Genomic DNA, 23,745 nt, shown 5'->3' on the forward strand with positions numbered 1-23,745 from the left:
CCAAGAACTCAGCAACAATGGTGGCGGCGTTAGGCTATTAGGTTGTGTGCAAAGGTGCAAGAAAAGGGCACTTTCTAAGCCTAAATGTAGAGATATAGAGGGAGAAGTCTTGTATGCCTTCAACAAAATTCTGAACCCTTGCAAAGGAAGAGGAGGCCCTCCTTTATAGACAAGAGGGACTAAAGCTTCTCCAAGAAGCTTCAAACCAAGGTGGAAGATCCTCCATACACGTGTATGGAGGATCCAGTCTGTGCCTCCCAGCTGGCACAATTGGAATCAACTCACAGAGACAAAATTGAAAGGAGTAGGCCGACCAGTTCAGGTGGTCGGCCAGCCACTTTAGGTGGTCGGCCGACCAGTTCAAAAGGGTCAACTCATCAAAAAGTGGTCGGCAGCCCCATTTGGTGGTCTCCCAACTGAATGCAAGCTAGTGGTGTGGTGGGAGACCAGTAAATGTGGCTCAAAAACCAAGGAGACCAGCCTCCTATCAAGAAAATCGGCCGGCGAAGAGAAAGGTGGTCTCCAAGAAGAAAAGGTGGTCTCCCATCCTAGTACCACCTTCCAAACAATGAAAATAGGGTCCATGCCAAAAATGAACCAAGACGGATGCAAAACGAGGGTTCGGGGGCCAAAACGCGTAGCCGGGTGCCCCGAAAACTGGCTATTGAGCACCGAAATAGGCATGTGACCACAAAGGTTGTCTCCCGGGCCATAATGTCCCTCTAGAGAGGGGAAACAAGATGTGTGCCAAAAACCGTGCCAAACGGAGAAAGTTAAGCGGTCACGAACCGAGGCGCGTGGTCGACGGCTTTGAAAACCAGAAACTGGTCTCCAAACGGGAAAAGTGGCCTATGATCACGAAAAGTAGCCTATGGCCACTGAGAGATGGTCTACGAGACCTCTCCCTCCCTTCAGGAAGAGAAAATAGAACCTGGTTTGCAAACCGAGGCAAAGCATAAAAGAGTCCCGAAGTCTGGAGGCAAGGCTCTCAGTCGAGACTCCGTAACCTCAGAACGAGCACAACCTATGCAATCACCGAGCGCTCAATCGATGACGTCTGAGTCTTAAGGTCTGTAAAAAATGGGGTGTCTACAGTTGCCCCTCTTTGACAGAACTCGAAAGTCATAGGTGACGGGAGTGAATGTCAAAGCCCAGAGATGACCCATTTTTGACAAGGCCAAAGACTTAGACAAACAGGCGAGATAAACAAAGAGATGTGCCCGCAGGCAGGGGCAAAAATGTAAAATGTTATGCAGGAAAATTTTGATAATTGGACTTATACGCTACATGAAGCTGGTTTGATAATTGGACTTATACGCTACGCGAAGCCGGTTTGATAATTCAGGATTTATGCAATGCAATGCAATGTAATAGCTAGGAAGTGAAGGTACCTTACAGGGGCAATCGACAATGACCTACCTTATGCTGTTAGGGACCTTCCCTTTCTTCTCGATTGAACCGCAGTTACTACTTTTCTCCCTGACTGTGGTCGCAACTTTCCCTATTCTCTAACAGGGTGACAGACTAGGTTGGTTCAGTATCCAGAATTGAGGCGCATACACATGCTATCTCAATCTATGGGAATGCCATACAGATTTCAAGCCGAGGATATACCCCTAGGTATTTAAACCAGACTTTAGTCTAGGAAATCCCGAACCTTCGCGTTCTAGGCATGAGCCATTCGAACTCTAGTTTTCACCATCTCAGTTCGTCTCCAAGGAACTCAACGCAAACACAGGCAGATGGCTATACCTGACCACCGGAAGTCGTTTAGGCACGACAAACACCAAAGGAATTGCACCTTTAGAGGATTTAAGGTCTCCTACACCAAAATAAAATAGATATGATGCAATGGATATAACAGATAAAGCAATAGATGCAAATGGGGTAACGCACTCCAACCACGTTGGAATCGTGAGAGGAGGAAGAACAAAGAAAACCAATCAGGAGCGCGTTCCACGCAACCGGAGATAAATTTCAAACATGCTAAAATCGTGTGAGGAAGGGGACACTCTAACCACGCTGAAATCATGAAAAGAGGCCGAAAACAAAATGCCCAAACACGTACACGACGCAATTTGAGATAAATTCCAAACACGCTAAAATCGTGTGAGGAAAAGGACACTCAAACTACGCTGAAATCGTGAGAAGATGCTTGAAAACAAAACGCCCAAGCGCGTACACGATGCAACCTACGATAAATTCCAAACACGCTGAAATCGTGTGAGCAAAGAGACACTCAAACCATGCTGAAATCGTGAGAAAAGGCCTAAAAACAAAATGCCCAAGCGCGTACACGACGCAACCTGAGATAAATTCCAAAAACGCTGAAATCGTGTAAGGAAAGGGACTCTCAAACCACGCTGGAATCGTGAGAAGAGGCCTAAAAACAAAACACCTAAGTGCGTACACGACGCAACCTGAGATTAATTCCAAACACGCTGAAATTGTGTGAGGAAAGGGACACTCAAACCACGCTAAAATCGTGAGAATAGGCCTGAAAACAAAACACCCAAGCGCGTATGCGACGGAACCTGGGATAAATTCCAAACACGCTGAAATCATGTGCGGAAAGGGACACTCAAACCACACTGAAATCGTGAGAAGAGGCCTAGAAACAAAACGCCCAAGCGCGTACACGACGCAACCTGAGATAAATTCCAAATACCCTGAAATCGTGTGAGGAAAGGGACACTCAAACCCCGCTGGAATCGTGAGAAGAGGCCTAAAAACAAAATGCCCAAGCGCGTACACGACGCAATCTGAGATAAATTCCAAACACGTTGAAATCGTGTGAGGAAAGGGACACTCAAACCACGCTGAAATCATGAGAAGTGGCCTGAAAACAACCGCCCAGGTGTGTACACAACGTAACCTGAGATGAATTCCAAACACGCTGAAATCGTGTGAGGAAAGGGACACTCAAACCACGCTGAAATTGTGAGAAGAGGCCTGAAAACAAAATGCCCAAGCGCGTACACAACACAACTTGGGATGAATTCCAAACACGTTGAAATCGTGTGAGGAAAGGGACACTCAAACCAAGCTGAAATCGTGAGAAGAGGCCTAAAAACAAAACGCCCAAGCGCGTACACGACGCAACCTGGGATGAATTCCAAACACGCTGAACTCGTGTAAGGAAAAGAACACTCTAACCACGCTGAAATCGTGAGAAGAGGCCTAAAACAAACTATCTGGCGCGTGCTCGGCGCAACCTGAGAAAGTCCCGGAGGACAATGATCCTAAACGCCGCTCGGCGTAAAAGGATAAATGGTACAAAATAACACAAGATGCAAATAGATGCTATATGTGTGATGATACAGTACATGTTACAAGCAATGTAGAGCATGATGTTTAGGGAATGCAATAAACAAACAAAGTGGCACTTTAGAAAGCACCTCATGGAGTGAGTGGCGATAAACCGCTTTACTTTGACGGGGATCTCTACTTGTATTCTTCGAATACTTACCTTCAACTCACGGTATAAAGGTTCTGAAATGCTGACAAGGAGCAACATCTGCATGTAGAAACCACAAATGCCGTTTTTCGTCCTAATCATATTCATAACTTTCCCTAGGAACTCATTGCAAACACAGCCAAGATGCCTCCGGCAGGGAATGGTACTCAGGAAGAGCACATCTGATTGCCATTCCGGCTTTGAAACAATCGACATAGTATTCTGTTCACTCTGAACACACAGCGCATACCGCACACTGCTCACTCTGAACACACAGCCCATAGCATCGTACTCTATTTCTTTTGAACATACAGCTCATAGCACAGTATTATGGTCATTTTGAACACACAGCTCGTAACAGCACACTGCTCATTCTGAAGACGCAGCTCATAACACAGTACTCGGTTTATTCGGTACACAACTCATTCTGAACATATGGGATGTAGTGACAGAACTTGCAGAAGTTGAAACAAGCTCAGGCGCTTTAAATTTTCCCTCTTTTCATTTGCTTTGCAGCCCGGAACTTTCATAGCATCAGATGGGTTTTGGTTTTTACTGTTCTCATATGACCTAGGTTGAACCCTGCGGTTTTATGAAAGAACAAATTTTGTTTTGCACAAATGTGGAGAATGGCACGGCACTTTGAGCACAAAATGATTTTTTGAAAGTGAGATGAGAAAACGGTTCTCAACCGGGTATTGAGCCTACAACTGACCACAGCTAAAACGACTCAACAACGGAAAACAAAAGGTAGAACAACCTAAACACAACTCAACCAAGGAAAAACAAGGTAAAACAACCTAAACACAAGTCAACAAAGGAAAAACAAGGTAAAACAACCTAAACACATCTATTGACACTCAAACGACTCAAAACAAGAATCGAAACAAACAAAAACACACAAACACAACACTCAGCTGTGTTATAAATGCAAGAGACCTCTCGGTGCACAAGGAGCCAGTTTCTCCGGGTATTGTTTCCTACCCTTTCGCATTTGTGATTCTCGTATCACTCGGCCCTCAGGCTCTATTTTTCTGAAAAAGCCCTTTACTCACTTTTTCTCTCGGCGCACATCTCTCTATTCTTCAGTCTCTCATTTTTTTATCCCTCCCCTGGGTGGTTGATAGATAAACATGAGGTTGTGGGCTCGTGTCCCTAGCATTCCGCTAGTTTCTTCTTCTTCTGCGCACGGCTAGTGAATTTCCCCACAGAGGGGTTGTGCTACAACTGGGTGTGTAGCCAATCTGCGGCTGACATCGGTTGGCGATATTTTGCTGGGGAGTTTGGACGTGATCAGATCTGTCCAGGTGAGGGAGTGGAATATCTTGCCCCATTCCAGTTCGTGTTTCGCACTTAGCTTGATACCTCATTGCTTGGAGGATGAGAGAACTTTCGGCATTTTGCTGTTAGTTTCTGTTGTGCCCTTTTCTGGCTGGTGGAGTGCCCTTTCTGGCAAGTATGTTGACAATGGAGAAAAGACAGAACACCTGACTCAACTGTGCTCCTAGTTCATTATTTTGACCATTTTTTGTTTTGGTTTTCTACTAAAACAATTTTGACCGACATGAGAGTTAGATTAACATGCTTGTTCGATTTTTTGATTTAAAATCATGCAAGTTAGGTTATGAGCACTGAAAATTTTCCTTTTTGGGTCCAAGAAAATGGTCCAGTTTTGGAAAAATGGAATAATTTTCGAGAGAATTGGTCAACCTCATTAAAAATTCTCAAAAACTATTTTTGCAAATGGCCACTGCTCGACCAACGTAGAATTTACTCTTGAGATGCACAACCTTAGATCCAAAACAACTAAAAATTGCCCCTGGGCTGAAGGCTACTGCATGGCAACGGAAACTCGCCCCTTGTTTGAATGGCACCACAGCACGCTGTATGGCAACGGAAAGTTGCCCCTTGTTTGAATAGCACCGCAGCATACTGTAACTAGTTTTCAAGGTAACGATCACAACCGAGCTCTTAGATACAGAGAAGACAACGATGATCAGAACCATTACATGGACACAGTCAAATTTGAAGTGTTTTACGACTGGACTTCAGAATGAAGTTGCCTATGTATCCCAAAGATGGGAATCAAGCCTTACGTAGTTCGGGGTTAAGGTACACTCGGGCATTAACCTCTCCTGTTGCTCTCTAACTTTTGCCAAGGCCGCCCTTCTGGGTTTTCAACCTTGCGAGCTCTGTTCTTCTTTTCTTTTCTTTTCAATTCTTTTCTTCTTTTTTCTTTTTCATCTTTTCTTTTCATTTTCTTCATTTTTCTTCTATGCATTTTTCTTCTTTTTTTTTTGTTTCTTCTTTTTCTTCTTTTTCTTGCTCTAACTTTTGGCTGGGTTGCCCTTCCGGGTTTTCGGCCCAGCGAGCCTCTCAAGGGTAAAAGTGTAGCTTTGTCCATGTCAAATGGTTTTGAGATCCTGAAGTCATTTGAATCTAGGAGAATGGCTGCTGTTCGCTGACGATGCAGGAGTCCATCCAATGGGGGGCTGAATTTGCCCCTAGTGTTGTGGATAGGAACTCAGTTATCCTTCAACAATACTTTCTTCTTTCCCCCTTCTAGGATTTGGCATTCTTGCCAGTCTTCCCTGGTTTGCAGAAAAGACTCATCTTTGACACTTTGAGCGCATCTGACATTTTGATCTAGCTTTTGATCTAGCTTCGCAGCTTCCTTTGATCACATCTGATATTCTCGCCCCTAGTTCATGGGCTGCTTCTGATCCGGCCACATGGGCCTTACATTGTGGTTGACCGTTGAACATTCTGAATCCAAGTTCAAGGTTCAAAAGCAAGGGGTCGAGTCTCGAGACTGAGAGCGATCCCAGGCTGCATAATCTCAAGAGCGATTCCACAGAGGTCTTCGTAGGACCGCGCAAAACATTTTTTGAAATTTTTTTAAGAAAGCGACAAATCGCTCGTGCTGAAGACAGTGTAGAACCAATCTGGATCAAGCCAGGGTCCTTCTCAGTACTCACATTAATAGACATGATTTCATTCATTAAGGGCTTAGCATGCCTCTATTTCTCTCAATTGATCAAATTTTTGCAAATTCCGATGAATTCCTTCCTCTTTGTTTTCAACACATTGTTCGAAAAGTTTTGAAAAACTTAGGTCAATACAATGACTTAAAGGCACAAAGAGCAGGTGAAATTCACTGCCATTTCATTCAAATTTCTGGCACAACTGGTGCAAGGCAGAAGCAAACACAAGTGTGTGAAAATCACTGCTGTTTCATTCAGATCTGTTGGCATAACTGGCTCCAAGGCAGAAATAGACTCAAAAGAAAGCAAAAAGACAAACACAAAACAAGATAGTGATGTTCGAGGTAACACCCCCGGAATCACCCAACTCCAACGCAACAGGATTGACTCGATACAACAAGACAGACCCGACTGACTCAGTACAAAAAAACTGACTATATACAAAACAACAAAACTGACCCAATACCCAAGTCAGAAAGTACAAAAACTAGTATTTGCATATTGCTCAAAACAGTGCATGCCATTCCCACGTCTTGAGTAAATCGAGCGCCACCCGCAGCTGGTTCATCCCCCGATCACATGGTCACATTATCCTCCAAGTTCACCGATCCAGTGCCGATAGACTTTCCCGAGCTTGGCACGACAATGACCTCGTTGTCAATCAAATCTTGCACTTCGTGGCGAAGACGAAAGCAATTGTCGGTGCCATGACCGGTTTATTGATGGAAGGCACAGTACTAGGCAGCATCATGCGTAGCCGAAAGAGGATTCGGGAGAGGCCAAGGCTCAAGGGGTTTGAGATGGCCTTGTCCAACAAGGATTTGGAGAGCTTTGGACAAAGGCATATAGAGGGCATGGAAGACCCTCTGACCTCGGGGTTGGTACTTCAAAGTTTCTGGATTTTTGCTAGACGCACCAGCAAAGGGATTGGCAGGTGCTGGCCTGGTTTGCCGATCTCTTCCGAGTGCAGGATTAGAGCTCAAAAGATCATTTCTGGCACGACGACCCTTCTCTCGATTTTCCCCTTGCTTCGAACTGCTCTCATTCTGAGTGACGAAAGTATCCTCCATAATCTTTGCAACAACTGCGAGCACTTGCTGTTTGTTTAGCCCTTCCGCTTTCAAAGCCTCCACATCCCACAGAAGGTGTTCATGGGGATCAATGCCTGCCCCTACCTTGTTCTTACCACTGGCCTCCACTTTGCGAAGGGATTGGCCTTCTTCCAATACAACCTGTCCCAAGATTGGGGAGCCTTTTGTCGTGAAACTCCTAGCATGTGATGTGGCCGATGATGGAGCCAATTTCTCGGAGGCCAGATCTGTCACAGTTCTTCGAAGATCTTCAATCATTCTCATCAACTCAGAAGTAGTGGGTTCACGGGTTTGAGATGATTGGAGTTCAGGTGCACCCATCATGCATAAGTCCATGCTTTCTGGAATGAACACCTCAGGCTTGGGTAGATGGGCTGGGGTGATGTATATGCTGGGGTCAAAGGTGGATGGCAGTATATGGATGAGGTTGAGGTGGGGAGGTGACGAGTCAGTACTAACGTGAGGTCCTTTGGGTGGAGCTAGGGTCTCTTTGTCAATAAGATCCTGAATCTTATGACGGAGGCGGATGCAGCGGTTCGTATCATGACCGTGTTGTCGATGATAGACACAGTATTTAGCTGGGTCATATCTTGGTGGAAGAGGATTTGGAAGGGGTTGGGGTTCTAGGAGTTCTAGGTGCCCTTCTTCTCGCAGCTTTTTCAAAGCTTGAGAGAGACTCATGTAAAGAGGATTGAACTTTCGGGCTTGGGGCCAATTTGAAGTGGCGGGTTTTTGGCCATTGAGGGAAGTGGTGATAGAGTCTACTTCTGAGAATTTTGCAACCGTGCTACCATCAGTAGTAGCATTGGAACTGCGAACAAGATTCTTCCACAAAGGCTTATCATCTTCCACAAGGATTCCTTGTCCGATGGCATCCTCGATTTGAACCCCCATTTCATGAAGGGCTGGAAAGGTAAACAGAGGTAGGATGACCATCTTTTGCAACAACTTGCCATGTAGATTCCAAACAATCATCCTAATCTAATCTTTGTCGGAAGGCCTTATAGACATCATTGAGGCCTTTGCTCTCCATCTCGCCACGAACTCTGAGAAACTCTCATTCGACTCTTGGCGGGTGACTTCGAGATCACGAGTTGTGACCTCAATCTGTGTATTGTAGGAGTATTGAGCAATAAAGGCCTCAACCAGCTCTTCCCAGTTCTGTTTCACAGAGTCCTCCAATTTCGCATACCAGATTGTGGCTATCCCAGACATGGTTCGACTGAATAGTGACAACTTTTGGGCTGTGGTCAAACCCATTGGCCTCAGGATATCAGAAAATAGGTGGAGGTGCACCATTGGGTCTCCAGAACCATCGAAACGATCGATATGTGGCATCTTGAACCGGTCCAGTAATGTCACCGCCGAATCGGTGTATCCATCCTCTATGTCTGGAATGGACTTCACACCCTGAGATTTCTTGAATAACTTTTCAAGCTTGCTTACTTTTAGTGCCGTGGGGTCCACCTCGAACTCAAAAGGAGAATCTGGCAGGTTGGTCTATGCTTTGGATAGCTGGGATAGGATTGGAGGCGGAGCCGGCCCTGTTGGAATGTCTGTATCTTCTTGGACATTAGTTGTCTCCCTGAGTATTGGCACTCTTGGTGGGGGAGGAGCTTGGTGTGAAGCGGATGCTCCGGTTTGCTGTTGTAGCCTGGAAATTAACTCTACCTGTTGAGCCATGACCTCCGCCTGTTGTTTGGCAAATTCTGCTTGACGAACATTGTCCTGCTGCGTGGTTTTCATACTTTCCTGGAGCTGACGCATCATCTCTTCCATGCTAACTGAAAACTGCTGATCTAACTGAATAAGTGTGTATCCCCTTTCTGAGGTGGAAACAGATATCTTAGCCCAACTGTGCACAGGTGAGGTGGATAATGATCACTGATCTGAAGACTGTTGAACTGATGATCTGTGCCTGACTGGCCTTTTTACCCTGCCTCTGACAAAGGAACACTGATTGCCCTTGAACTGAATCTCTGACCTGACAAAGTCTATCAGCATAAGTCCAATGTACCCGGGGGATATCGAAGCCTTCTGAAGCTATGGTTCCCAAGACTACCCTAGCAAAAGAGAAAACAAGTAGCATCTCAGCCCAATTTCACCAGAACAGATATGAGCAAAGCTGAATGACTGTGCTCTCCATTGAATTCTGCCCCAAAACTGAATCTGATACCCGTAGATATAACTGATTCTCAAAACACAGATACCGATGCCCGCAGACCTGATACCCAGACTTGCAAACTGATATATGCATTCATGTAGAGACATACTCTAAAAGCACATAGCAAACAAGTGAGAGCCAAAAACACCTTTGTGGAGGGGTAGGGTTTTCCTGTCTTATTTTGTTAGGAGCTAGGGTTTCACTACGTACGCAGCGGTTTCAAACAACCTATAATCGGGTACGCAACCTGTCCTAGCTTGGAATGGTCACTATGGATTCCAAATATGCACTAGGTCGAATGGTCAAAAGGGGTGCCCCGGTAAAAACCGGGGTTTGTGTTCCCATCGTGGCAGAGCCCGTAACTGGTCAGCCTTATGGCACGCTTCTCAAAGCGAGCCTCCGGCAAACCGTTCAGGAATAGCTGATGGCAAACACGGTGTCCTAGGTGTACCAATGCACATGCATTGCAAAGAAACACATAAGTGTAGTCAAAACAAGATATCATGAGTTTGAGTCAGGTTCTCTAAATCCCCAGCAGAGTCGCCAGAAACTGTAGACGTCCCCGAACGTCCCGGGAAGGAATCCCGTTTTGCTCATTGGGCCTACTACAGTTCGGACTCAATGTCACGGTCTTATATCTAATCTCACAGAGTGCAATGCAAGACCGATGAATCATCAAAGAGTCCAAATCCGGCAAATCATTTTGAAAAACTGATTTTTAGAAAGAAGTGCCAAACATGGACTGTTTTGCCAGATACAGAGTCGCCACCAAAATATTTTATTTTGGGGGAATTTAGGAAACCCTGACTCGTGCCTATGGCCACGTGTCCGTCATCACCAAGGTTGCCTCGGCTCGGGAACTTGGGTACGATTGGGGAAGGTCACTTCGTGAGCACCCCTGCTCGCCCGATCAAAGATCGGCCTCTACTAACCATGATATCGAGTTTTGAAAACATTATGTGCTCTTATTCCGGTTATTAGCCTAGAATTACTATGTGATGCGCGCAGCATACAAGTATAGACTGGATCGCCTGAGTTGGAACAAAACATTTCATGTTTATTTTTGAAAGCGGTTTGCTACTCGCAAGTAGGCTAAAATGCGGATTTTACCACCCTCAAGTGGGCTTAGAAAACATGGTGATTTGCCACTATCAAGTGGGTTTAAAACTCGCAATCAATGAATTATTTCAATTCAGATAATCCAATTCACCCACAAGCATTCAGGCAGTTATATCACATAAGCAAATAGCCACATGGTAAGCATGCTATCATGGCAGTCACTCACACGCATGCAAGGATGCTAAAGCATAAATACTTACTGAGTACTCCGAGCCAAAGAAAAAAACTAATTAGAAAACATGCATGAATCCTAACTATGCTGAGATGCCTAATGCAACACATGCAAGAATGCAACTACGCTAGGCTCGGCTATTCTAAGATGGCATATGAGATGCAACAATTGATACATGTATTCAACTTGGAATTGAAATACAATACAGTTAGCATGATGCGCCAAGCCCGGTGCATGCAAAACAGATGAATGGATGCAAATATACGAGCATAAGGATGCTAATTTAAACGTGCCCTAAAACTAACCATCATAAGCTGTTAAATAAAAGGGAGAAAGACGTGGGGTTGGAAGACATACATCACACGCGCGCACATTTATTACAACATTGCCCTCCTCGGAGGGTCCGAATAAATAATACACAACCGAATGAATAACGAACTACAGTTAATTATTACACAACCCTAATTAATTAACATATTAACTAAAATAAATAAGCTAGCATGCAAAACATATGAGATGGACTGCCTCAGCTCGGTCTTGAATGACAAGGAATGCATGCATGCTCGAGTCGCCTTGCCAAAAAATCCATTGCGATGCCCCGATTTGCCTCGGTTTGCAACTGGTCCCCGAACACTATACAAAGCTCTAGAAGGCTGCTGACCAGTTTTTGCTGCTGGTTTTCGGTTTGCTGCAATAGAGAGCAAGAAAGGGGCATGGCAAAGTATTTTCAACATATGGGTGCACGACCACTCTCCTTGTCATTGGATAAGCTCTAGGGAGTGTAGTCCTCGATCCTTGTGCCACCAATCACGCATCTCGATGCATGATGGCCGAGGAGTCGGATTGCACGACTCAATGTAAAATGAATGCACGGATAAACACAACAAGGCCTAAACTCAATTATGTGTAATCCAGAGTGTCGACGACCGAGAATCGAGGCACATTTTGTCACTTGGAGTACGAAACGTCCCTCGTTTCCCGTGTTTGGACTAAACCCTATTCCAAACACAATGCAATATACATGGCATGCATGAATGCAACTCTAACATGCAACCTAGACATAATGCCACTAAATGATGCAAACATGCAAATGATGATATGCAAACATGCTACTAGCATACACAATGCTATGAAATAATCAATGGCATACTCAATGCATATGAAAACTATATGGCACACGCAATGCACATACAGAGACTAACTATGAAATGATCAAGGCATACACAATGCAATGGTCAAACATGCAACAACACGGACGAAATGGCATATACAATGCAAGATGGACTTAAACTAAAATGAATGGGCCTCAGCCACACTCAAATTAGTGGCCAAACATGATGAAATTAGGCAACAAAACACATGCAAATATGCACAAATGCAAGGGACCAAACCTAAGGCACCAAATAGAACTCTACCAAAGCATGGCAAGGGATGAAATATGGCATACAATCACACATTTTCCAGCTCTGAAATGATGTGCACGATGGTCCTGAATCATGCAAACACCTCACACAATGCATGCTAGATGGCCCAAATACCGAAACTAGTGAAGTAGATTACACTACAGGTACACAAAGCAATGCTCAAATGACCCAACCAGCCCCAAACAGTCCCTATGCAGGTCCAAGACAGTGGGAAAATGGTCTAAAATAATGGCTCAAAATGCATAGAAATGAAACTCATGCAATGGTCCATAAATGAGGTATTCATGCACAACTCTCAAACACGTTTAAAGAATGGAAAACATGGGAATATGGCACAAGTATAGGCTCCGAAATGACATGCTCAAAGGCCCCAAAACATGAAAACACCTTAGTATAAGCATGCAATAGGCTTCAAAACTCAAGGCTAGGCAAGGGTATTACACTACAACCATGCATAGCAAGCATCATTCGACCATGAGGCATAAAAACAAAGCTAAGGCAGTCCAAAACATGCACAAAATCAGTTTAAGGCATGGCCAAAAAGTGCTAGAATCAAAGACCAAAATAGTATGCAATACAAGCTAGTGAAGAGGGTTTACACTACAAGTATATGAAGCATTCAAGAGGTCACTAAACCAGCAAAAGTCAGAGGTATGACATGCCAAATAAAGCCCAAAAACTCATTGAAACATGGTCAATGCATGGAAGAATGACATGCTCCTTTGATAGGCTATGAAGAGGGTTATTCTACACATGCAAGATGGACACCCAATATGGCAAAACAAGCTCAGGACAGAGCCTACGCAGGTCCTAAAACTCACCAAAAATGGCCTAAAACATGGCTTGGAAGCATGCAAATAAGGGCTCCTTTGTTAGGCCAAATATACTAGAAATCAAAACAAGGAAAGAGAGGGTCACCCCTCTATGATTTTGGCTCTCAAAAATAGATAATAATCACTGAAAATCTGCTGGATTTTAGTGGTCAAAAAGGCAAACAAAGCTCAAAACAAAGGCCTTAATGCATGGCTCAAAACAAGGTGAAATGAAGCATGCGAGGGGGTAGATGACCCCCAACAGAAAAATGATCTTAAACAAACATGTTAAGGACCTCAAAATAAGACTTTTTTCAGTTTACACCAAAGCTCAAAAATGCTTTCAAGTATGGGTAAAGGATGGAGCAAAATAAAACTCAAAAGAGGGAATAGGGTGTTACCCTTGTAGCTCAGCAACTCCAGCAGCTTATGGACCAAAAATGCAGCTCCATAGTACCTCTCAAGACCCTCCAAGAACTCAGCAACAATGGTGGCGGCGTTAGGCTATTAGGTTGTGTGCAAAGGTGCAAGAAAAGGGCACTTTCTAAGCCTAAATGTAGAGATATAGATGGAGAAGTCTTGTATGCCTTAAACAAAATTCTGAACCCTTGCAAAGGAAGAGGAGGCCTTCCTTTATAGACAAGAGGGACTAAAGCTTCTCCAAGAAGCTTCAAACCAAGGTGGAAGATCCTCCATACACGTGTATGGAGGATCCAGTCTGTGCCTCCCAGCTGGCACAACTGGAATCAACTCATAGAGACAAAATTGGAGGGAGTAGGCCGACCAGTTCAAGTGATCGGCCGGCCAGTTCAAAATGGTCAACTCATCAAAAAGTGGTCGGCAGCCCCATTTGGTGGTCTCCCAACTGAATGCAAGCTAGTGGTGTGGTGGGAGACCAGTAAATGTGGCTCAAAAACCAAGGAGACCAGCCTCCTATCAAGAAAATCGGCCGGCGAAGAGAAAGGTGGTCTCCAAGAAGAAAAGGTGGTCTCCCATCCTAGTACCACCTTTCAAACAATGAAAATAGGGTCCATGCCAAAAATGAACCAAGACGGATGCAAAACGAGGGTTCGGGGGCCAAAACGTGTAGCTGGGTGCCTCGAAAACTGGCTGTTGAGCACCGAAAGTGGCGTGCGATCACAAAGGTTGTCTCCCAGGCCACAATGTCCCTTTAGGGAGAGGAAACAAGGTGTGTGGCAAAAACTGTGCCAAACGGAGAAAGTTAAGCGGTCCCGAACTGAGGCGCGCGACCGACGGCTCTGAAAATCGAAAACTGGTCTCCAAACGGGAAAAGTGGCCTACGACCACGAAAAGTAGCCTACGGCCACTGAGAGATGGTCTACAAGACCTCTCCCTTCCTTTGAGAAGAAAAAACATAACCTGGTTCGCAAACTGAGGCAAAGCATAAAAGAGTCCCGAAGTCCGGAGGCAAGGCTCTCAGCCGAGACTCCGTAACCCCAGAACGAGCACAACATGCCCAATCACTGAGTGCTCAATCGATGACGTCTGAGTCTTAAAGTCGGTCAAAAATGGGGTGTCTACACTATGAGATTTGAAATCTGTTCTGGGCATCATTCATTAAAATTCTTTACTCTGTTATTATTCACTGGACATTAGCTCACGATTTATATTATGCATGTAGATGAGCAGGCACGTGACTAGGCCCAGAGTTGACAGCCTATGGTTCAGTTTTTGTCAGCTAACCTTTGTGCCTCTCGAGGAGGTTCCGGATGAAGTCAAGTTTTGTGGCTGTTTTTTTGTAACCGTGTTAGACTCTGTTTGTTTTGTTAAGTTTTTGGACAAATTTCAGATATTATACTTCTAGAAGTGATATGTAAATGTTATATCTTCTAACATCACTCGTAAATTTATAAAAGTTTTAAGATCATCAGTCTCATGTATGTCTGCACCGCTTGATGGACTATGTATATTTTGTATATTTGCTTCCACAGCCCCTATCTATATGTTAATCTGTCAAGAGGCCTTCGGTAATCCAAGGATTACTGGCCGGTTACATCGCTAAACCTATAGGGACGGGTTTGGGTCGTGACATAGTGGTATCAGAGCACGTGTTCTACCGCACGCACGAGTCCATACGAGCTATAGGATGTTCTAGGAAAGAATTAGGAACATTCCATCTGCATATGTGAGTATGTAATAATCTTTGTACATAAGAAAATTTCATCCGAATATAAACACATGAATCTGAATCGACTAAACTGAGAATGAAAGTTCTGAACATTATGAAAAGGACTGTTTGCCTATGTTTATTGCCCTTCTGTTTTCCCTATAGCAATGGAAAATGCAAGAAATGATAGTACAGCAAACCCTCTGAGGCCCGAATGAACAGAATGGAGCAAATTCTTACAGCTCTGACTAAGGTGGTATGCAACAACAGAGGCAACAACGTTTACCTCCTCCACCTCCGCTGGCTTAAGTTGAACCAAACAATAACGATATTATCAGTTTGACTCAGAAGTTCGTGAAAATGAAACCGCCAACCTTTCTTGGTGAATTTGAACCACTCATGGCTGAAACATGGTTGTTGGAGATGGATAAATTGTTTGAAGTATTTCCCTGTTCCGAAGTTCAGAAAGTTCTTTTGGCCACCTACGCTTTAAAAGATGAAGCCCGTAGATGGTGGCTGTTAATTTGAGGTAGTAATGGGAACATGACATGGACCCACTTCAATGAGATCTTTTATGACAAATACTTTTCCCAATGCTTCAGGGATCAGAAAGTGTTCGAATTTCCAGAACTTAAGCAAGGAAAGATGTCTGTAGCTGAGTACAAGGCTAAATTCACTGAGTTGGCCAGATTTTCTCCGCACATGGTCGACATGGATTATAAAAAGACTCGGAAATTCGAAGGGGGATTAGACTTGGAAGTGTATGACCAAGTAGGTGTACTGAAACTACCAACATATGTTGACATCCTTGATAGAACATTGATGGCAGAGGCCATTCTGGCAGCAAAGAAACAAACTACAGTTCCACCGAATGAATGGAAAGGCAAGAGGGTCGGGTCTAATTTCAAGAAGGGCCGATCATTTTTGAAGAAGCAGAACACAGGATCTTTCAGTAGTTTTGGTCAAAGTAATGGATCTATACCAAACTGCCCAGATTGTGGCAGGAAACATAGAGGAGTATGCTATTGTGCATCTGGTGCCTGTTACCGGTGTGGCAAAGTTGGCCGTATGATAAAAGATTGTCCACTGGGATCCAGGAATGCCAGTCACCCCGTAGCAAGTTCAGCTGGGTCTGTTTCAGTGGCCAGATCAAATACCAGAACTAATGCCAGGGGCAACAACGGGAATGAAGCATTGAGACAAGGGAGAATATTCGCCTTGATGCCTGGGGATGTACAGAACACTGAATGAGTAGTGCTAGGTATAATTTCTGTCTGTGCTAAAAGATTGTCCACTGGGATCCAGGAATGCCAGTCACCCTGCAGCAAGTTCAGCTGGGTCTGTTTCAGTGGCCAGATCAAATACCAGAACTAATGCCAGGGGCAACAACGGGAATGAAGCATTGAGACAAGGGAGAATATTCGCCTTGATGCCTGGGGATGTACAGAACACTGAATCAGTAGTGTTAGGTATAATTTCTGTCTGTGCTCAGAATGCATATGTGCTGATTGATTCTAGTTCCATACATTCATTTGTATCGCATGCTTTTTCTCAAAAATTAACTAAACCGTTAGAACCTATGAACTGTTTACTATCTGTATCTACACCCTCTGGGGGTTCTATGATATGTGCTTATGCTTATCCGGCATGTGATCTTATAATTGGCGAAATGACATTGTATGTTGATTTACTACCCTTGAACATCGATTATTTTGATTGTATTCTGGGTATGGATTGGTTGACTAAGTACTGTGCCACCATTGATTGTATGAATAAATCTGTTGTATTTCGTCCACCCGGTATGCCTGAGTTTACTTTCACTGGGAATGGGGTAGTTCCTCCACCATATTTGATTTCATTCATGAAAGCCAAGAAATTATTAAGGAAAGGTTGTCGGGGCTACTTGTGTTGCGCATTGACTGAATCTTTAGATAGTACCAATGTAGAAACTATTCCTGTGGTTTGTGATTTTCCGGATGTGTTTCCCAATGACCTACCTGGGAATTTAATTGATAGGGAAATTGAATTTACTATTGATGTAACACCTGGAATACAACCTATTTCCAAGACTCATTATAGGATGCCAACCACTAAATTGAAAGAGCTAAAGGACCAACTTCAAGAACTCTTAGACAAGAAATTTATCCGTCTGAGTATTTCACCTTGTGGTGCTCCGGTGCTATTTGTTAAAAAGAAAGACGAGTCATGTAGACGCGCATCGAGGGCCTCATGCTACAGTTCAGACTCAAATTGTCACGGTTCTTAATCTGATCTCACAATGTGCAACGTGAGATTGATAAATCACCAAAGAGTCCAAATTCGGCAAATCGTTTTGGAAAACTGATTTTTAAGAAAGAAGTGCCAAACATGGACTGCTTTGCCAGATACAGAGTCCCCACCTAAATATTTCATTTTGAGGGAATTTAGGAAACCCTGACTCGTTGCCTAAGGCCACGTGTCCGTCATCACCAAAGTTGCCTCGGCTCGGGAACTTGGGTACGATTGGGGAAGGTCATCTATGAGCACCCCCACTCGCCCAATCAAAGATCAGCCACTAATAAACATGATATTTTGTTTTTGAAAACATATGTGTTCTTATCCTGATTAATTAGCTAATCTTACTATGTGATGCGCACAGCAAACAAGTATAGACTAGATTGCCTAATTTGGAACAAAACATTGCATATTTGTTTGTTTGGAAGTGGTTTGAAGTTTGCTACTCGCAAGTAGGCTAAAACATGGATTTCAATGAATCATTCCAATTCAAGTAATCCAACCTTCATCCACAGGCATTCAGACAGTTCATATCAACTAAGCAGTTAGCCTCATGACAACATTAACACACATGTAGTATGCTAAAGCATAAAAGCTTACCTAGTACTCCAAGCCAAAACGGAAACTAGTTAGTAATCAATGCATGATCCTAGTTCATGTTAAGATGGCTAATGCAACACATGAAAAATGCAACTAGAAATAGGCTCGGCTATTCTAATATGGCATATGAGGTGCTACATTTGATACAAGTATTCAACTTGGAATTGAAATACAATGCAGTTAGTATGATGCGCCGAGCCTGGTGCATTCAATATAGATGAACGATGCAAACATGCAAACATAAGTATGCTAATTGAAAATGACCCTAAGACTAACAATCAAAAGCAGTTAAGTAAAAGGGAGAAAGACGTGGGGTTGGAAGACATGCAGAAATGCACGCACACTTATTACAAAAGTTGCCCTCTTGACGGAGGGTCCGAATGAATAATACAAACCAACTAATTAACTAACTAACAAGTCAATTAATTATTACATAACCAAATTGAATAACTAGCTACAACTAGTTATTACAAAACTTAATTAATTAAAAAATTAACTAATTAAATTACAAAACCAAATGCTAACTAACAAGTAAGCAATTAAACAATGTTGCCTCAGCAAGTTGAAGAAGGTGAACATGCATGCTCGGTTCCCGTCCCGGTAAGCTCTCTGGATGCTCTTTAGAGGCTCTGTCTGCAGGGTGTCCTCAAGAAATTCCTGCTAAACCTTACCAAAAGCAGTCTGGGAAATACATCAGTGGCCTGCCGGCCATGGAGAGATGCTGCCGACCACCTGCCAGCCAAGGGTGGGCACTGCCGACCAAGAATGAGGGACTGCCAGCCATCTGTAAGGCACTGCCGGCCACTGATGTGCTGGGACACCAAGTTGCAATAGAGCACAAAATAGAGAAAATAGAGGGTCGCCCAAGGGTATGTACGCACTATGTCACTCCATATCACCTCAAAACATCAAGGGAGAGACATAGTCGGATCCACGACCATCAATCACGCATCCCGATGCATGACGGCCAAAGATCCAACTTGTGCAAATTAGTATGAAATAAATGCACAAATAAAATACACAAGTGCCCAGAACTCTATCATGGATAATCAAGAGCGTCAACGACCGAGAATTGAGACACGTTTCGTCACTTGAAGTATGAAACATTCCTTGTTTCTCGTGCTCGAATTAACACTTAATCCAAACAACAATGCAATGCAAGGATGGCATACACAATGCTAACTCAAACATGCAATCATGAAATATGACTTAATCATGCAAAATGCAGTGTAATAAACATGCAACAGCATATAATAAAACTAGCATGTGACAACATGCAAAGATGGAGCGAGCATACAACAATATGCAAGACAATCATGTAACAACATGCAAGGGTGGAACAAGCATACAACAATATGCAAGACAAGCATGCAACAACATGCAAGGGTGGACTTAAACCAAAATGGGAAGACCTCAACTATGCCCAAATCAGTGGCCAAAATGCATCAAAACTAAGGCATGAAAGCATGTATAGGCATGCACAATGCAATGGCTTAACAACTAGACCTCAAAACACCAACCTCAATCATGGTAGAGAAGCGATAAACATGGAAGTGTGACAACACTAAAGGCTCTGAAATCAAGTGTGAAATGATACCAAATCATTCAAACAACACAAGTAAGGCATGCAAGAGGACCTAAGGCACAAAGCCATCAAAGGGACTACACAAAGGGCATGCAATACATGGCACAAATGATTGAACCAAACATGGACAGAGGTTAAATAGGTCTAAACAAAGACTTAAACATGCTGAGATGAAGGCTCAAATACCTAGGCACGCAAGCATACAAGCTAGGCCCTAAACTAGCCAACAATGCACAATACTTAAAGGCATTCAAAGCATGAATTAAGTGGGAATGTGGCAATGCTATAGGCTCTGAATTGTCATGAGAAATGATGCCAAATCATGTTCCCAACACAAATGAAGCATGCAATGGTGCTCAAAGCTTGAGGCAAGCAAGAGCATTTATACTACAAGTATACTAAACATGAAGCACGTAGTTAAGGCAACCCAAAACAGTTCTAGAACATGTCAAAATGAGACTAAAATATGTATGGAAGTAAGCCAAAAACAAGCTAGCATGGTGAGTATGAGGCATGATGCATATAAGGCAAATAAGGTGGATTATACTACACCTATTAAGACCAAGCATTGGATGACTCAACTAACAAAAATCAGATTTAAGGCATGTCAAAATAAGCCCAAAAACCTACTGAGATGGCATCCCAAAGACCTAAGCATAGAGGCATGCACAATGATCCATTCATGAGACATAAAGCGCAAACTCTCTAAGACATTGAAAGCATGTCAAATGCAAGTGTGTGGCCACATTACATGGACTGAAATAACATTTGAAATGATGACAAAGCATGCAAACATCACATGTATGGCATGGTAGGGGCCTCAAAACCCAAGACTAGTCAAAGCATTTACACTATAGCTATACAAAACATGAGTGATATGACCATGGTAGCCCAAAAAAGTCCTAGAACAGCCCAAAATAAGATTAAAATCATGTTGGAGAAAAGCCAAAATATGCTGGAATGATGAGTCAAATCAACATGCACATAAGGCTAGTAAGCAAGATTTGTTCTACAAGTATATGGAGCATGCAAAAGATGACCAAACCAACTTTAGACAGAGTTATGACATGCCAAATGATGGTCAAAAACGCACAAAAATAGAGTCAATACATGCTAGCAAGACATGCTACTTTGATGGGCCACAAGTGGGATTACACTACACATATAAGATGCATGCACAAGGTGACCAAACCAGCCATGGACAGAGTTATATCATGTCCTAAAAGTCACAAAAACATGCTTGAAAAGAGCTAACACAAGCCACAAAAAGATGCTACTTTGCAAGGCTAACAAGGCAAGCAAAGAGGATTTACACTACAAGTGCAATAAGCATACAAGAGGTGATCAAGACAGCCAAAAATAGAGTTATTGCAGGTCTGATAAGTCACGAAAATGAGCCTAAACAAAGCCTCCAAGAAGTAAAAATACATTCTCATTTGGTTGGCCATCAACACAAGTAAACAAAAATCAAAAGAGAGGGGGTCACCCCCTCTAATTTGAGGCCTCAAAACCATATGCCTACCACTGAAAATCCACTGGATTTTAGTGGTTAGAAGGCCAAACCAAGGCTAGCTCGAAGGCCTTAAAGCATGGCTCAAAACAAGGCTAATCAAAGCATACAAGAGGGTTGTACACCCCTAACACCAAAAAGACCTTAAACAAACTTCAAAAGCACTTAAAAACAAGACTTTTTTCAGTTGAAAGCAAGGCCTTAAACAATATGGAAGGATGGCCAAAATGAGGTACAAGAAAAGTGCTAAAAAGGGAAAAATACTCACCCTTGAAGCTCAGCTTCGAAACCAGCAACCTTAGGGGCCAAAAACTCACTTTCAAAGCTCAAGTAACCTTCCCAAGAACCTCAGTCCAATGGTGGTGGTGTATCTCTAAGTGTTGTAGTGTAAAAGTGCAAGAAAAATAGACTAAACCACAACAATATAGAGAGAGAGTAAGAAATATAGAGAGAGAGAGAGAGCTATATCTCTTCTAAAATGGCTGAACCTCTGCTAAGGAGAGAGGCTTTCTCCTTATATAGAGGGAAAACAATGCAAAGCTTCTTCAAGAAGCTTGGCAAGAGCTTCATCCCTCCATACACGTGTATGGAGGGGAGATGGAAGGATTCCAGTTGGCTCAAAAGATCTGGAGTGAAACCTGCTGAGACAGGGGTTCTGCCGGCCATCACTGATGGCCGGCAATGGCTCATTGATGGCCGGCAGGCTCAATCAATGGCCGGCCGCAACAAAGTGAAGGCCGACAGGGCCAAAAGGTAGCCGGCAATGCACCAAAAAACACATTCTAAAAGGACCAAGTCATGGTCCAAGAATGGGGCAGAAAGGATACAGGGTTTGGAAAGCTCAAACCTGTGGCGTTCCACCACGAAAGTTGAATACCCGATGAGCAACCAAACTTGTGGCTGGATGTGCCTGCAAGCACAACCGAGTCTTGAGGACGGTCAAAAATGGGGTGTCTACAGTTGCCCCTCTTTGACAGAACTCGAAAGTCACAAAGTGACGGGAGTGAGTGTCAAAGCCCACAGACAACCCATTTTTAACAAGGCTGAAGACTCAGGCAGACATTCAATATGAGCATGTAGAGATGCGCCCGTAGGCTGGGGCAAAATGCAAATGACATGCAAGATGAGATAGCATAACTTATGGTTATGCAAAGAGAGCTATAACGAAGCAATTATATACAATAAATGCAATAGTTTTAAGCAAGTGAATAATAGTCCTACATATTTCAACAGAAAGAATGTAAGAAAATTATGCAATTCTCACCACGTCTCACGCGGAGTGAATACAATACCGTCTGGTTCGTCTGGTCGTGCCAACTTCCAAATGAACCGTACATACAATATTGTGCCTGTAAAAGAAAGAAACTCAACAGGTACAATATCGGTAGAATCATGCATAACAATACAAGTGAAAAGTGCGTGACAACGCAAGTGAAACATGCGTGACAGCGCAAGTTAAAGGGAAGTGTGTGACAGCGCAGGATAGAGGTGTGTGCGTGACAGTGCAAGTAAAGATAGTATGCGTAACAACGGAAGATATAGAAAAGTGTGTAACAGTGCACATAACCTGCGTAACAGCGCAAGTAAAACAAGTAAAACATGTAAAACATGCGTAACAACGCAAGTTAAAGAAATAAAACATGCGTAACAGCGCAAGTAAAACAAGTAAAACATGTGTGACAGCACAAGTTAAATAAATAAAACATGCGTGACAGCGCAAGTTAAAGATATGACATGCGTAACAGCGCAGGTTAAAGAGATAAACATGCGTAACAGTGCGGGTTAAAAGAAGAAGATATGCGTAACAGCGCAGGTTAAAGAAATAAAACAAGTAAACATGCATAACAGCGCAGGTAAAACATGCGTAACAGGGCAAGTAAAACGAATAAGTGCGTAACAGCGCACATAACCTACGTAACAGTGCAAGTTAAAGAAAACAAATGCGTAACAGGGCATATAACCTGCGTAACAGCGTAAGTTAAGATAATAAGTGCGTAACAGTGCACACAACCTGCGTAACAGCGCAAGTTAAGATAATAAGTGCGTAACAGCGCACATAACTTGCGTAACAACTCAAGTTAAGAAAATAAGTGCGTAACAGCGCACATAACCTGCGTAACAGCGCAAGTTAAAATAAGGGGTTACATAGCAATGCAATGCACTAACAAGTGCAGATAAGGTGCGCAAAATAGTGCGAGTAACGCGCTAACAGGTGCAGGTGAGATGATAGTAAAGTAAATGCAAAAAGGGCGACAAACTCCAACCATGCTGGAACCATGAGAGAAGGTCCAAAAACAAACAATCAGGAGCGTATACAGCGCAACCTGAGATAAATTCCAAACACGCTGAAATCGTGTGAGGGACGGGACAGAGAGAGAGAAACATAAGGACATATCCCAGCTGTTTCGGAATGGTACAAGCATTG

Source organism: Camellia sinensis, chromosome 8 (genome assembly GCF_055761805.1).
Source record: "Camellia sinensis isolate YWXY chromosome 8, ASM5576180v1, whole genome shotgun sequence".
Classification (NCBI taxonomy): domain Eukaryota; kingdom Viridiplantae; phylum Streptophyta; class Magnoliopsida; order Ericales; family Theaceae; genus Camellia; species Camellia sinensis.